Here is a 14,710-nt window from a genome sequence, read left to right as displayed (position 1 = left end):
TACTGTTTTCAATCTGATAACGGAAAATGAGACATTTAGAGGCCAAAATGAAAGAAAATAGCTACAACTTCAATAATAAAGTTGATTACACAGAAAATGTTGGTTAGAAGTCGCAAATAAAGGTGATTGATTTGAGTAACTATTCATTTCAATTTTAAAAGAATTCTTGATTTGATCAAATGTAGGAAAATGTGAAAGCTCCAGATATACAAGGCCACTGCAAACACTAGATGACTTGCGCTGACACTGGTTGAGTGATTGTGATTGCAAAATTTTGAGTTCATTTAACAGAACATTGCGAATGGGTTCAACTGATGGGCAGCCCTTCTGAGTTAGTTGCGATCTATATTTTTGTGATGGACTTCAGTATCCATAGATATAAAATTTCTTGTAACTGACAAAGATATTATTTAGATATTTGAATTCAAATGGCAGAAGATACCGAAAGTAATTGTCGATCTTTTTAATGGCCGCAAAGCGATAGCGGCTATTATTGGGGACATCGTGGTTTTTTTCAATCTAAGAGTTGGATTGTATTGGTGCTCTGTCTTTTTATAATTCAAAGAATATACACCCTAGAATATGTAATTTTCACTTTTTGTGTAATTTGCGCCAAAATTTGGCTTAACTTTGCTAATAATAAAATTGCTCTTTCTGGGCCATCAAATTCACTTTTTGTGTAATTTTATTCACTTTTTGTGTAATTATTAACTTTTTGTGTAAAACTTCACTTTTTGTGTAATTTTATTCACGTTTTGTGTAATTTTCACTTTTTGTGTAATTTTCACTTTTTGTGTAATTTATTCACTTTTTGCGTAACTTTATTATATTTGCAAAGCTGTAAGCTGAGCGAAGCTATATTGCGGTGCTCTTGGTTTTTTTTCCAAAATGGTGCGCTGTCTTTTTTTTAAGATATGTTCACACATTTTCATGATTTTTGAAGTCAAATTGCAGTAGTGATTTTGGTCACGCAGAAACAGGAAATAGAGCGAAAAAGCGAGTGGTTTTGCGGCGTGAATTTTTTTCGCTCTAATTTTAAAGTAGAGTGAGAAAACGGTGTTTGAACAAAAATTCGGTAGTGCTTTTTTGTTCACATGCGGCAATTTCACTCTGATTTTTACTGTGTTTTTCGATTTTTTGGATCGGATTTTTTCGAAATGATTTCCCAAATCCATTCACAGTTCATTCTAGGCCTATTTTTTTAAACCAATTTTCAATTTATCGCTAGTGGTATTTTGTTCACATGCGGCATTTTTGCCAATGATTTCCGGTTTTTTTTTCATTTCATCTGAATTTTTTATAAATGGTTTTCCCTATACACTCGTAGTCTGTTCTAGGTCTGGTTTTTTGTTTAGTCAAAGAGAATTCTTTGAATGTACGCCAGGACTTGTCCTGCTGTTTTTTTCAGTGTTGTAAGATGTTTTCACACCTTTTTTCATGACTTTGAGCTCTGAAAACGGGATAAACAGGAAACGCTCAGAAGGCAGCAAGTTTCATTAGAGGCACTTAGCCGCGTTTAGTAGTTCTTCAAGTACATAGAGTGGCGAAGCTACTGGGAAAGCCGTAATTCAAGATTAAAAGGTCATGTTTAGGAGTTTTTGAGACCTAAATGTTGCAATTTTTTACATCTCTTTGGTCATTTTTCGAATTTTTTGTTGGACCAGTCTAAAATTGAGGTTTTATAAAGTTGATAAAGACCATTTCAAGAGCTCTATGTTTTGGTATTCCATTCATTAATACGCAAATTTATACTAATTTTCACAATTTTTTGAAATTTTATCATTTTTGAGGTTTTTCAGAAATTAGTGCCAAGAAACCTCTTCCTGGGTTTAATAATAGGTTATTGCACTGTTTCTAGTTGTAAGGGAATGGTTTTCAACATTTCAACATCACAAATTTCAGAATTTTTTGGATAAAACTTGCATTTCTTTTTCAAATTTTCTGACATTTATGGTCATTATTTGTGTTTCTCTAGCCCCAGGGGCCAAGAAACCTTACCTAGAGTTTGATAATAGGTTACTGAAAAATTTTGGCGATGGAATGGTATTCAACTTTTTATTCACAAGTTTTAGTATTTTTCTAATAAAATTTTTTGTGTAATTTATTCAATTTTTGTGTAACTTTATTATAGCTGCGATGCTGTAAGCTGAGCGAAGCTAAATTGCGGTGATCTTGGTTTTTTACAATTCAAAGAATTTGAATTGTATTGGTGCGCTGTCTTTTTTTAAGATCTGTTCATATATTTTCAAGATTTTTGAAGTCGAATTGGAGCAGTGATTTTGGTCACGCCGAAACAGGAAATGGGGCGTGTGGTACGGTTGTACCATTTTAAGTTTTAGTACTTTTCAAATAAAATTTTTTGTGTAATTTATTCACTTTTTGTGTAACTTTATTATAGCTGCGAAGCTGTTAGCTGAGGTTGTTTATGTTTATTAATTTGTACTAAATTATTTTATGTTTGCCCTTGTCAGGCTATAAGTCATAGTTCACCTACAAGTAATTTACCGCCGACTAAAAAGTCAATATTTCAGTTTGTTCACATCCCCCACTTTTGATTTATTCATTCTCTTGAATCTTTTTTCTGAATTCAGTTGCATTCAATCTAGTCTGTTTTGCACTAATCGAGATTCTATCGGATTTGAGCAGGAATTCCACTCTCACTAATTTTGTCTGCAATCGCAACACGATTGCTAAGTAAATTTAAAAGTGGTATTCCAACAACTCAGTAAATTTTGGATTCGCATCTCGAATCCATTCATCTAATTCTAAGTGGATTTGTGACACAAATTGTATCTCTACAGTCATGGATATCACATGGCGCAGTCAGCAACTAAAGAACGTGCACTCTTGGGAATCGAGTCCTTTTGGGAAAAACCAACACTTGAACCTCCATTACGATGGGATAGATTGCAGATCACGCTAAAATTGGCTATCATTTTTCTAAAGAAGGAATTTCAATTGACATTCTCCTTGACGAGCCTCCGGACAAGGTCACCCTACCCCCAGAACCTATTTACGAGGATGATGTCGAAAATAGTACAGCCCAAAGTGAACGAGATCGACGGACCAGAAACGAACAGCTCAAAAATTCGTGGCTCAATCGATGTCAAAAATTAGAACTTGTTGGCATACTGTGTGGAGAAAAACCTTGGAAATATTGTGATAGCAAAGCAGTCTGTCTAATATACCTCAGCCTCAGCTTGGGAATGGAAGGGAAACGAATATTTGGTTCGCAAGAACCGAGTATCCAGATCGATAGAGTAACAACAAAAGTTCTTTGGGAATGCCTTGGTGGGGTGTTCACTAAGCAAAGAAATATCACATTTGATCGATACACATTTCTCACCAGAAAACAAATGAAAGGAGAACCTGTGGAAAAGTTCTACGGGTGTCTTCGAGAGTTGTCTCTAAACTGCGATCTAGGAAGTCACGAGGAGTCGATCATTCGGGATGTCTTCATAGCTAATATGCAAGATGGTGAGATCCAAAGGGAGCTACTCAAAGAAACACGGACGGCTATAAAAGCTCTTGAGGTTGCGATGAACCTCGAAATAGGAATACAAAACCAATTGAAAATTTCTGGAACTCCAACTTCCACCACCACAAATGAAATTTCAAGTCAATCGATAAATAATGTTCAAGGATCGTGGAATAGAACCCGAGCATCGACAAACCAGTTTGTCAAACCTACGATTTGCCCAAATTGTGGCTATGGCTGGACTCCTTCTCATAGACAAAACTGTCCTGCCCGTGGAAAGTCTTGTAAAAATTGTGGAATTGCTAACCACTTTGCAAAAGTTTGTCGCAAATCAAAACAATCTAGTAAACCAAAACCTAGAGTAAACTATGTAGATGACTCGGTTTCTGAGGCGGCTACAGTGGGTACTTCAACAACGGCGGTTGAACAAGTTAACAATATCAGCAGGCTTCTACAGCAGAAGAGCATTTACGATGCCAATTACGACTCCGATTACGATGATTATAACGATAACTGCAATTTCCATCAAAACCGACACTCGTGAGGTAGAACCCGTAAATTTAGTCATTTGTGCTGGAAATACAAGCACGAAAGCATTGGTGGGTTCGGGAAGCGTCTGCACTATTGTGAACAAAAGTCTGGCGGACACAGTGGTGTCCGAATGCAAAGAAAGTTATTGGGTACAGTCACCCGAAATACATGATCTGAAAACTTTTTCTAGTGATATAATCAAGATTGTTGGTGTAATCAATACATCAATAAAGTGTAATGACTGGATAGCCACGGGCGTTGATGTAACTGTCGTGGAAGACGGTCACCGACCCATCATTGGAAGAGATCTCTTTCCAAAGCTAGGCTTTTCTGTTCTTCAATTGAAACAATTTGCAAATATTGATCAAAATCAATGTCCAATCAAGAGGCAGATCTCTTTTGATTTTCCAGATCTCATCACCCGTGTCGGTAAATCTTTAATACAATCAGTAAAGTCAACATTTCATAATGAATTTACACCTACACATCAAAAAGGACGACGAGTTCCAATTAACTTACAACCACTAGGTAATATAGAACTTAAAAAACTACTTGACGAAAAACACATCATAAAATTAAACAGTTGCTCAGACAAAAATTTTATTTCACCTATAGTAATTACAGTTAAAAGAGATAAAACAGTTAAATTAGCTTTAGATTCCAAAATCTTAAATAAATCTATTCATAAAAACAAATATCAAATGCCAAATATTGACAATTTGGTTGACACAATTCAACAGAGTTTGAATACATCCGCATCACAAGAAACAGCATATTATTCAACATTGGATTTGAAGTACGCATACAGTCAAATTAAATTAGATCCGAAAACGGCTCAACACTGGAACTTTAGTATTATTAGCGGTGAAAGAACTGGAACATACCGCTTTATTACAGGTTTTTACGGTTTAACTGATATGCCAGCAGCTTCCCAAAAAGTGATGGATTACACTTTAGTCGGACTTCCAAATACCTATTGTTTTCTGGATGACATTATAGTAGTTAGTCGTGGTTCTAAAGAAGACCACTTAAAACTTGTCTATAAATGTTTAAAGAAATTAGATGAGGATAATTTACGGATCAACTGACCTAAATGTCATTTTGCAAAAACTGAAATTGAATGGTTGGGACATAAGTTTATTCAATCAGGAATAGCTCCACTTGAGTCAAAAACAGCGGCAATTGCTTCCCTATCAGCACCTAAAAACTTAAAACATATTCGATCTTTCTTAGGTTCTGTTCATTATCTAGGAAAATTTATCCCCAATTTATTTGAATTGTGCCATCCCCTTCGTCCATTATTAAAAAAGAACACAAAATTCATTTGGAACACTGAACATGACACACACTTTCAAGCAATTAAAGATAAAGTAGCAAACGCCACAGAAAACACACATTATAATCCTCACTTGGAAACGCGGATCAAATGCGATGCTTCAAGAGCGGGTTTAGGAGCAGCATTAGAACAACGTTCGCCTACGGGCTGGCATACAGTTGCATTTGCATCTCGTTTCCTGAACTCCAATGAGGAACGCTATAGCATTAATGAACTAGAATTGTTAGGTGTAGTGTGGTCTGTAGAATATTTTAAATATTACTTATTTGGCAAATCATTCACAATTATCACTGATCATCGAGCATTACTTTCAATTATGAAAGAACATAGGTCGAATAAATCTTATAATAGTAGATTAACACGCTGGATCGATCGTCTTTTACCTTTTGATTTTAATATCGAACATATACCTGGTGCAAAAATGGGGCTGGTAGACTATATTTCTCGCCAACAAAATCAAGAAGCAAAAGTTACAAACAAATATGACGAGGAATTTGCGGTAGCAACAATTACCCGCATTCGCGACGCTATTGCTGCAATTTATGTAAATACCACACCAAAAATCTGTCAATCACAGCACGTTAATAGCGTCACTCACACACATTCCACACGTGCCTCGCATCCTCGCTCAACAAAGTATTCCAAATTGCTTTCTGTCATTAATCGTAATACAACTCAGTTGCTTCTTGAAAACTCTGCAAACGCAGCACAAATCCAGTCTACTTCTACTATTAGTACAACGCCAATTCAAATCCAACCACATCTCAATACTCAATCAAACACATCTCATATCCATTCAATTCACAATCACACAATGAGCAGCTCTGCATCTAACCCGCAAACTCCCCCTACACACAGCCGGGTCACGTTCCAGTCTACCCCTAATTCCGCAGTGAATACTACCAGATCATCTAATGAAGGCCAAACTTCCCCAAACTTGGACTTATCAAAGGAAGAGGTCTTCGAGAACAACCTCACGCAACTTTTCACGAAGAGCTTCTTGGTGGTTCTCACCAGGAAGGATGCAGTCCTGAAGGAAGTACGTGACTGCATTCTTCAAAACGATCCTCAAAGGTGTAAGGAAGTGAATCCTTACCTGTTCTCCTACTGGAGAGACCTACATGTCAACTCGGACTGTGTTTGCGTGGACGAACGAGTAGCAGTTCCGCACTCCATTCAGGACGCTGTTTTGGAAAGCCTTCACTTGATACATCCGGGAAGTTGGGGCATGATAATGCTCGGGCAATACGCGTTCTGGCCGTATATGCACCGAGAAATATTGAACAAAGCGGCTCAGTGCAAGCCTTGTACTGATATTGGTAAGAACCTTAAGCCTGTTATTCCGGCGTCTAAATGGAAACCTTTGCTACCATGTACAGAGCCCAATGAAGAAAAACAAATCGACTTTGGAGGACCTATCACAAATGAAAAAAATCAAGATATTTATTTCCTTGCATGTATTGATCGTTTTTCTAAATATCCCTCTGCAGAAGTATTTGACAAAGCTAATGGACCAATGTTCTTAAATTTTTAGACGATTACATTCAAATCCACGGTGTTCCCCGAAATATTAGATTAGATCAAGCACGTTGTCTAATAGGTTATAAAGTCAAAAATTTTTGTAAACAACATAATATTAACATACTCACTGCTCCTGCAAACGATCATAGAGCTATAGGATTAGTGGAGCGTTTGATACAAACTATTAAAAGACGCTTAAGCTGCATGAAATTAGACAATAGAATTAAAACATTCACAATTAAAGAAGCAATAAAGTCAATTATATATCAATTACGTATATGTAAACAAAAAACAACAAACGTAACACCTTTCCAAGCACATTTGGAAGAAAGCCAAACACACCACTAAGTAATATAAGTACACTACCCAAATCATCTAATTTATCATATGAAAACATTCTTCACCACTATTTAGATGCCGATACCGTCCCTGTTGCAGATTACTTGGACGAAAATGGATGGGTGACAGGTGATCGAAGAGGCGATGCAGAAAGCACAGGTAGACGCGGGACGCCGCTATAATGGAGATCACAATAAATCTATCTCCCGTTTCATCATGCATCCCAAACTGAACAAACCTATCCCACGGACAGAGGAGTCACTGGACCTTGAACTGGCTCGAAAAGCAACAAAGCGCTCCACACGGGATCTTCGCGGACTCTGGGAAACCCTGGCCCCGGGTAGTACAGTTGTCCATACATCTGATACCACTACGGTTATTAAGGAACCAGGAGTACCCGAAGTCTGTGTCAGAAACAGTGATATTTCCAAATTCGGCACCCGTGCCGAACGAAATACAGACCTCTGGAAATACGCCAAACGACGACCTCTTCCATATGAGAAAACTACGGAGGAGAGTATTTCTCAACACACAAAAGAATTAAAGAAAAAATTCCGCGGAGAGATTAAAATCCGCCATCGTCCAACCCAATCTGATGCAGCATCGGGAGTCTCTTCAGCAAACAGCAACATCTCTAAGGCAATGGCGTCTCGAAAACCTCGCAAGCCCCAAGCAGGAAGAAAGCGTTCTCGAAATACGTCTGCAACTTTGAACACCTCCAATGCCTCGTCTGTTGCTGCCTCCTCAGTGACATCATCTGTTGCTTCCCCCTCAACCTCTCGTAATAAACGTACTCGCCGCGCTCCCGATTACCTTGGATTTGAGAGTTCGGTGTGCTCCATAAGTGATGATTCAGCCGCTCCTGTTTTTAAGAAACAAAAACCCGCGAATCCCGTTATAGAGACTATCATTCAGGAAGAAGAAACACAGCCTCCTGTTCCTGATACACATTGCGAGCTGTGAGTAGTGAGTCCTCCTGCACCTCCTCCAGTGAGAACATGGTCCCCTGAGAGCTACGAATATGAGGACTATGCACGAGAAATTAGTATGAGCGTCTTTGACGCAGAAAACCAAATTTGAGTTAAAACTTTTAGACTAACATTGTTAAATTGTTGAAATTTCAATTCTGTAATTGTTCATTTAAATATGGATTCGTATCACTTTTCCATTCATTTCGTGTTGATGTTCGCTAAATAACTGTTTTCGTGTTAAATATACTTTAATTAAAATTGATGTTGCTCATGTAATCATATTTCCTGTGTTATTAATTTTGCGGGATTTGCATCGCGATTGTTCATTAATTTATATTGCATGCATGTATTTTACCGTAAATGTTGAAAGTTTGCATTGATTTTGTTTCCTCCTGCTTTTAAACCACCTTTCCACTGTTCATTCGTCACTCCTCTGTTGTTGCTCACAATTCTTATTATTTATAATAACCAGTACATATGTTAATATTATCATAAATTTTACACTGTTACAGTTTAAAATTTTGCTCGAGCCCAGGATATGCGGTACGGTTGTACCATAATAAGTTCATGTTTATTAATTTTTACTAAATTATTTTATGTTTGCCCTTGTCAGGCTATAAGTCATAGTTCACCTACAGGTAATTTACCGCCGACTAAAAAGTCAATATTTCAGGTTGTTCACATCCCCCACTTTTGATTATTTATTCATTCTCTTGAATATTGTTTCTGATTTCAGTTGCATTCAATCTAGTCTGTTCTGCCCTAATCGAGATCCTATCGGATTTGAGGAGGAATTCCACTCTCACTAATTTGTCTGCAATCGCAACACGATTGCTAAGTAATTTTAAAAGTGGTAATCCAACAACTCAGTAAAACTTGGATTCGCATCACGAATCCATTCATCTAACTCTAAGTGCATTTGTGACACGAATTGTATCTCTACAGTCAGGGATATCACAGGGCGAAAAAGCGAGTGGTTTTGCGGCGTGAAATTTTTTTGCTCCAATTTTAAAGTAGAGTAAGAAAACGGTGTTCGAACAAAAATTCGGTTTCTCGGTAGTGGTTTTTTGTTCACATGTTGCAGTTTCACTCTGATTGTTACTGTTTTTTTTTCGATTTTTTGGATCGGATTTTTTCAAAATGATTTCCCCAATCCATTCACAGTTGATTCTAGGCCTATTTTTTAAACCAATTTTCAATTTATCGCTAGTGGTTTTTTGTTCACATGCGGCATTTTTGCCAATGATTTCCGGTTTTTTTTCATTTCATCTGAATTTTTTATAAATGGTTTTCCTTATACACTCATATTCTGTTCTAGGTCTAGTTTTTTGTTTAGTCAAAGAAAATTCTTTGAATTGTACGCCAGGACTTGTCCTGCTTTTTTTTCAGTTTTGTAAGTTGTTTTCACTACTTTTTTCATGACGTTGAGCTCTGAAAACGGGATAAACAGGAAACGCTCAGCAGGCATCAAGTTTCATTAGAGGCACTTAGCCGCGTTTAGTCCTTCAAGTATATAGAGTGGCGAAGCTACTGGGAAAGCCTTAATTCAAGGTTAAAAGGTCATGTTTAGGAGATTTTGAGACCTAAATGTTGCAATTTTTTGCATTTCTTTGGTCATTTTTCGAATTTTTTGTCGGACCAGTCTAAAATTGAGGTTTTATAAAGTTGATAAAGACCATTTCAAGAGCTATATGTTTTGGTAATCCATTCATTAATACGCAAATTTATACTAGTTTCCACAATTTTTTTAAAAAAATTTATCATTTTTTGAGGCTTTTTGGACAAAAGTGTCAAAAAACCTCCTCCTGGGTTTACTAATAGGTTATTGCACTGTTTCTAGTTGTAAGGGAATGGTTTTCAACATTTCAACATCACGATTTTCAGAATTTTTTGGATAAAACCTGCATTTTTTTTTCAAATTTTCTGATATTTATTGTCATTATTTGTGTTTCTCTAGCCCCAGGGTTTGGTAATAGCTTACTGAAAAATTTTGGCGATGGAATGGTATTCAACTTTTTATTCACAAGTTTTAGCATTTTATAAATGAAACTTGCAATTTTTTTCGAAGTTTTTGAAATTTTTTTCAATTTTTAGGCTTCCCTATACTCAACGACCAAGGAATCTCCAGAAAGTGGTAATGGGAAGCATTAGGTTTGCAAGTATGTTGCTTCATAGTTTCTAGTGTTAAATCACTAATTTTTGCAGGTTTATTTTTTAATAAAACTTGCAATTTTTTTCAAATTTTTTGAAAATGTCTGAAGTTTTTTTGATTTTTTTCCTGAACCATAGCCGTGGGAACCTCATCCATGTTTTGATAATAAGCCACTGCATAGTTGCTAGAAGTAAATCAATGGTTATCAATATTTTAATAACACGAGTTTTAGCAATTTTTTAAAAAAAATTTTAATATTCTTTCAAATTTTCTGGCAATAATCGTGTGCCAAGTTTATGGATCTTTATGAGCCACTGAAACATTTTAAGGCTTAAAACATCGATAGTGGATAGTCTCTAGAGACAAGGAAAAAGTCTGCGGATATTAGTCTCACGAATTTTAGCAAGATCTTGTTAAAATTCTTGTTTTTTAAATTTTTTGAACTTTTTGTCATTTTGTGAGTTTAACGATCTTTACTGGCCCCCAAATCTTTTTATTGTCTCGCAAATGAGTTACATGAAACAACTCCAAGAGAAATTTAGAAAGTTTCTTTAATTTTTGCTCTTTGTTTTTTGAAGCATTTGTCATATATCTCGAGTTTATCTACCTTTATTGGCAAATTAAACCCTTTCAAAGTTTGTGCGCGAGTTAATGACTACACTTAATTCTGCCATATAGGGCCTTCACGTTAAAATTTTGAGAGTTTCAGCAATGACTGTTTTTTAGTTTAGTTTGTTTGATTCATTTAGTTTCTCATTTTTTGAGTTTCTGTCTTGGCTGGGATTGTTCAATTGATCTGCTGGTCAGGCACATTAGGTCTGTTTTTCATTCAAATCATTGGATTGTATTTCAGGATTTCTCTTGCTATGTTGTTCAATTTGTCTTCTCCATCAATGATTCTTGCTACCTGTCTTCCTGTAATTGACCTTTTCAATTTCAATGATTTCTACTGCTTTGCAATTAAAATTTGTGCACTTTTGTCCTGCTTTTAGGTCAATTGCGTGACTTACTTCACTCAAAAAAATGACTTCTCATCTCGCTTAATGAACTTTAAAATCTATGAACATTTACTAGTTAAAGGTCTCAAATGTGCATCTAGGAAGTGCCAAATCTATATGACCTAATTTTTGGGTGTTACAGTCTTCAGATTTTGATTTCGAAGTTTAACTTTCTAAAAGCTCCATTAGGGTTTTTTTTATTGGGGGTATTGTCAGTCCGAATCTAAAAAAAATTCCAGTGGTCTATTAAAGGAGTGGTGGTCAATTTGTCTATCTTATTTCTTTAGTTGTTTCAATTCATTGAAGGCCACAGGAGTCTAGCACGGCTATTTTCCGGCAATCTGCTGGCTATGTTATTCAATTCAGCACTTTGGATACCATACAATCAAGCAAAACTTCAAGTCGTGCCCAGAAAATCTACGCAACTGTGAAATATCTAATAAAATTTATGAAAAACTTTTGTCTTTGTTGTCTAAATAGTGTGTTCCTAGATTAGTTCGAATTGGAAAACTTAATTTTAAGCTACCGATTTTGGCAGATTTTCCTTGGGAAGTTAATTAATAATTTTGTCCGATTTTGTGGATTATGAATGAGTGACTCAGCGGATGACCGTGTGCCTCGCCAAGCTAAAATGCCACACGACATATTTTCGGTTTTGAAAACCCTTTTCACATTTGAATTAAAAAGGCTTTCGAGGAGAAATTTATAGCTCGAAACAACATTCCTTGGAAGTTAACTTTCATTAAACATGTTTAATGTTGAGATTGAATCGAGACGTGTATCAATGAAAACTGCTAGATATTTGAACAAAACTACTTCAAGCACTTCACTTAGCAGCGGAGTTGTTAATTTTGTACAATTCTGCCAAGGCAATAATTTTTCATTGTTCTCAAACGAAGTTTGTAATAATTTTATTAGTCCTGTTGGTCTTTCTTTAATGCGATGTTTCACTTAACGGATTTTTCGTCTGACCCATTTGATTTTTCGTCCTCAAAAACGGGACAAACAGGTAGCGCCCGGCGGGCATTAAGTGCTCTTAGAGCTTTTCAGCTTACTAGTCTTCAAATTTGAGATACACCGAAACTTTTTTGGAGACTTATAACCCCATCAGCTCCCTCTCACTCCGGACCCCCCCAATCCCCACCCCTGCACATCGTTCAGGCCGTAAGGGCCCTGTGCAGCCAAAAACCCATCGCACCGCTATCCTGTCGTTTTGAGAGCAATTCGCCCGAAGTTAGTCGGTTATGTTGCACTTCTTGCTGTTAGTCACTAGTTTGTTTTTCAAACCCAATTTTTAATGTTTTTCAAAGCATTGAAATCGTTTATTCCAACTTTTAGCGTCTTAGCTGTTGTTAAAATTGGCCTATCATTTGCTAAATTTTTGTTTTTGAATATGGAACATTTTGAGTCAGATCTTCGAGAAACAACAAAAAGCAATCGTTTCATTGATCCTCGGGGAACACTTAACTTATCAATTTTTTACTGTTTTGATGCGTGGACGTCTTAGTTTTCCGGAAGCTTTGCACGATCGCTTTTGTCAAACACTTTTTGAATGTCAATGAAGCATGCAAACCATATTTCCCGAATCAGTTATGTATCGCATTAGTCCTGTAACTGAAGCAATAGCATGAGCGCATGGACGTCTTGGCTGAAATAGGAATTGACAAGCAGAGAGAAGTTTCCATTTTTCAAGGAAAACAACCATTCTAGTGTTCAAAACTTTTTCAAACATCCTGCTTTGGGATGACAATAGGGTAATTGGTCAACAGTTTGAGCGGTCTTCCAAGTTTTTGTTTTGCAGCAGTTGTAAGCCAAAACGTAAATTATCCTTCTTGCATGCTTTTAACTATAGTCAATTTAGCCAAATGAACTTTTCCGACTGATGCTCTGCAATTCTTAAAAGTTGGTTAATAATCCAGTTATGACCAGCTGAGATCTTGTTTTCTAAGGAAAAAAATTTTGTACAAGGAACGAATATTAGTGAAGAACGTAGTCTCAGTTAAGAAAGAACGTCAACTGTTGCTGCATTTTAAAGAAATTTGTGAACAGAATGCTGGCCCGTTTATTGCAGACATATTTTTGCCTATGAAGCGATCTCAAACAGAGCAACATATGCGGTATCGCTTGAATGCTTTATGCTCATAAAATTGTATTTATGAACAAGAAAGCACTCTTATATTATCTGGACTCTGTTAGTTAGTTCGTTTTCTGTTGAATAATTTGCAAAATTAATTTTCTCCGCTCTCTGTTATGTCGGTTGTATAATGCTTAAAGCAAAAAACACGGGTCGAGGTGTCACCGCCATTCAAAGGAAAATCCTGGAGGATAAGCTTAACTTAGTGGTGAACTTACATAATTTCGCCGGTTTCACCGCATTTCACCGCAAAATTATGTACGAAATTCGCGGTGAAAAAACCAACTTTTCACCGCTTATCTTACATATTTTTCCGATTTTTTTCTCGACCCGGGAAGTCACCACACAGCTCGAAACTTAATCAAATTTTAGCTCGCGTTTTCTGAAATTTGCGTCTTTTTAATTTGGTGTTAAATAGCCTTTATTTGCTCCAATATTTGGGTAAGTGGCGGAAAACTCTTCTTTACCTTGTTTGAATGACCTGAATTGAGTTAAAAATCAGAGTTATATAACACCAACTGTGTGTTTGAAGAAATTAGAATGTCAAATTGAGAAATGTGGGCTAATCAACAAAAGAGCTCCCAACTTTACAGGTATTTGGGTCAAATTGGGTTATGTCAAATTTGTGAGGCGGAAACAATTTTGAAACTGGATTGATTCTGGGCTTATAATAGTTGTTAAGAAAATACTAGTTGAATAGTTGAGAAATTAAATGATCATGTTCATAGTTATTAATATTTACTATCAAATATATACCTCTTAACCTTTTTTGCTTAACCTCTTAACTAAAGTGTTTTTGCCGAAATCAGATCCAATTATTTGCTGTTCGGAAGTTTATTCGACCCAGAACAACCAAAGTATTTACTATATATTCAACAATTATATAAATTGTATTCATACTTGAGGAGAGGCATAAAATCGAAGGGATTTTGTTAATTATACAATTTATGCATTATTAGAGTTGACTGAGTGTTGTTAAGTGTTTGGTTGGTATCTCACTGTTAACTTCCGGACTACATCTATACTCGGCCACTTTTGCCAGAATACCCACAGGTTTAAAAAACTGAGGTTTTTTGACGTAATATTACCAAAATACCTTGATTATTATATTTCTTTTGCAACATATACTAATTTTTGAAAATAATCTGAAAACAGCTGATTAATTAATTGTTCTCTTAAAACTTTTCTTCGTACGTATTTTACAAGAAATGTGCAGAATTTAGCTATATTTGTACATCGTGCTGTTTTCT

The 14,710-nt window shown here is 36.1% G+C and overlaps 1 protein-coding gene across 3 annotated transcripts in view; it reads left to right on the top strand.

The window, feature by feature from the left end:
- Positions 1–13,820: 13,820 nt before the first annotated feature.
- The window catches only part of LOC142345531 (uncharacterized), a 15,812-nt gene continuing 14,922 nt past the window's right edge, over positions 13,821–14,710 (top strand). For 2 of the 3 annotated variants that reach the window (XM_075397605.1, XM_075397607.1), the window contains exon 1: positions 13,821–13,901. The gene's annotated coding sequence lies outside the window, so the exon portion shown is untranslated. Of the gene's footprint in view, positions 13,902–14,286; positions 14,514–14,710 lie in introns of those variants that run through there. The other variant, XM_075397606.1, reaches the window with a different exon arrangement.

The sequence above is a fragment of the Convolutriloba macropyga genome, chromosome 9, assembly GCF_964194025.1.
Source record: "Convolutriloba macropyga chromosome 9, txConMacr16.3, whole genome shotgun sequence".
NCBI classification, from domain to species: Eukaryota; Metazoa; Xenacoelomorpha; order Acoela; family Convolutidae; genus Convolutriloba; species Convolutriloba macropyga.
This window is presented reverse-complemented; position numbering and strand designations above follow the sequence as displayed.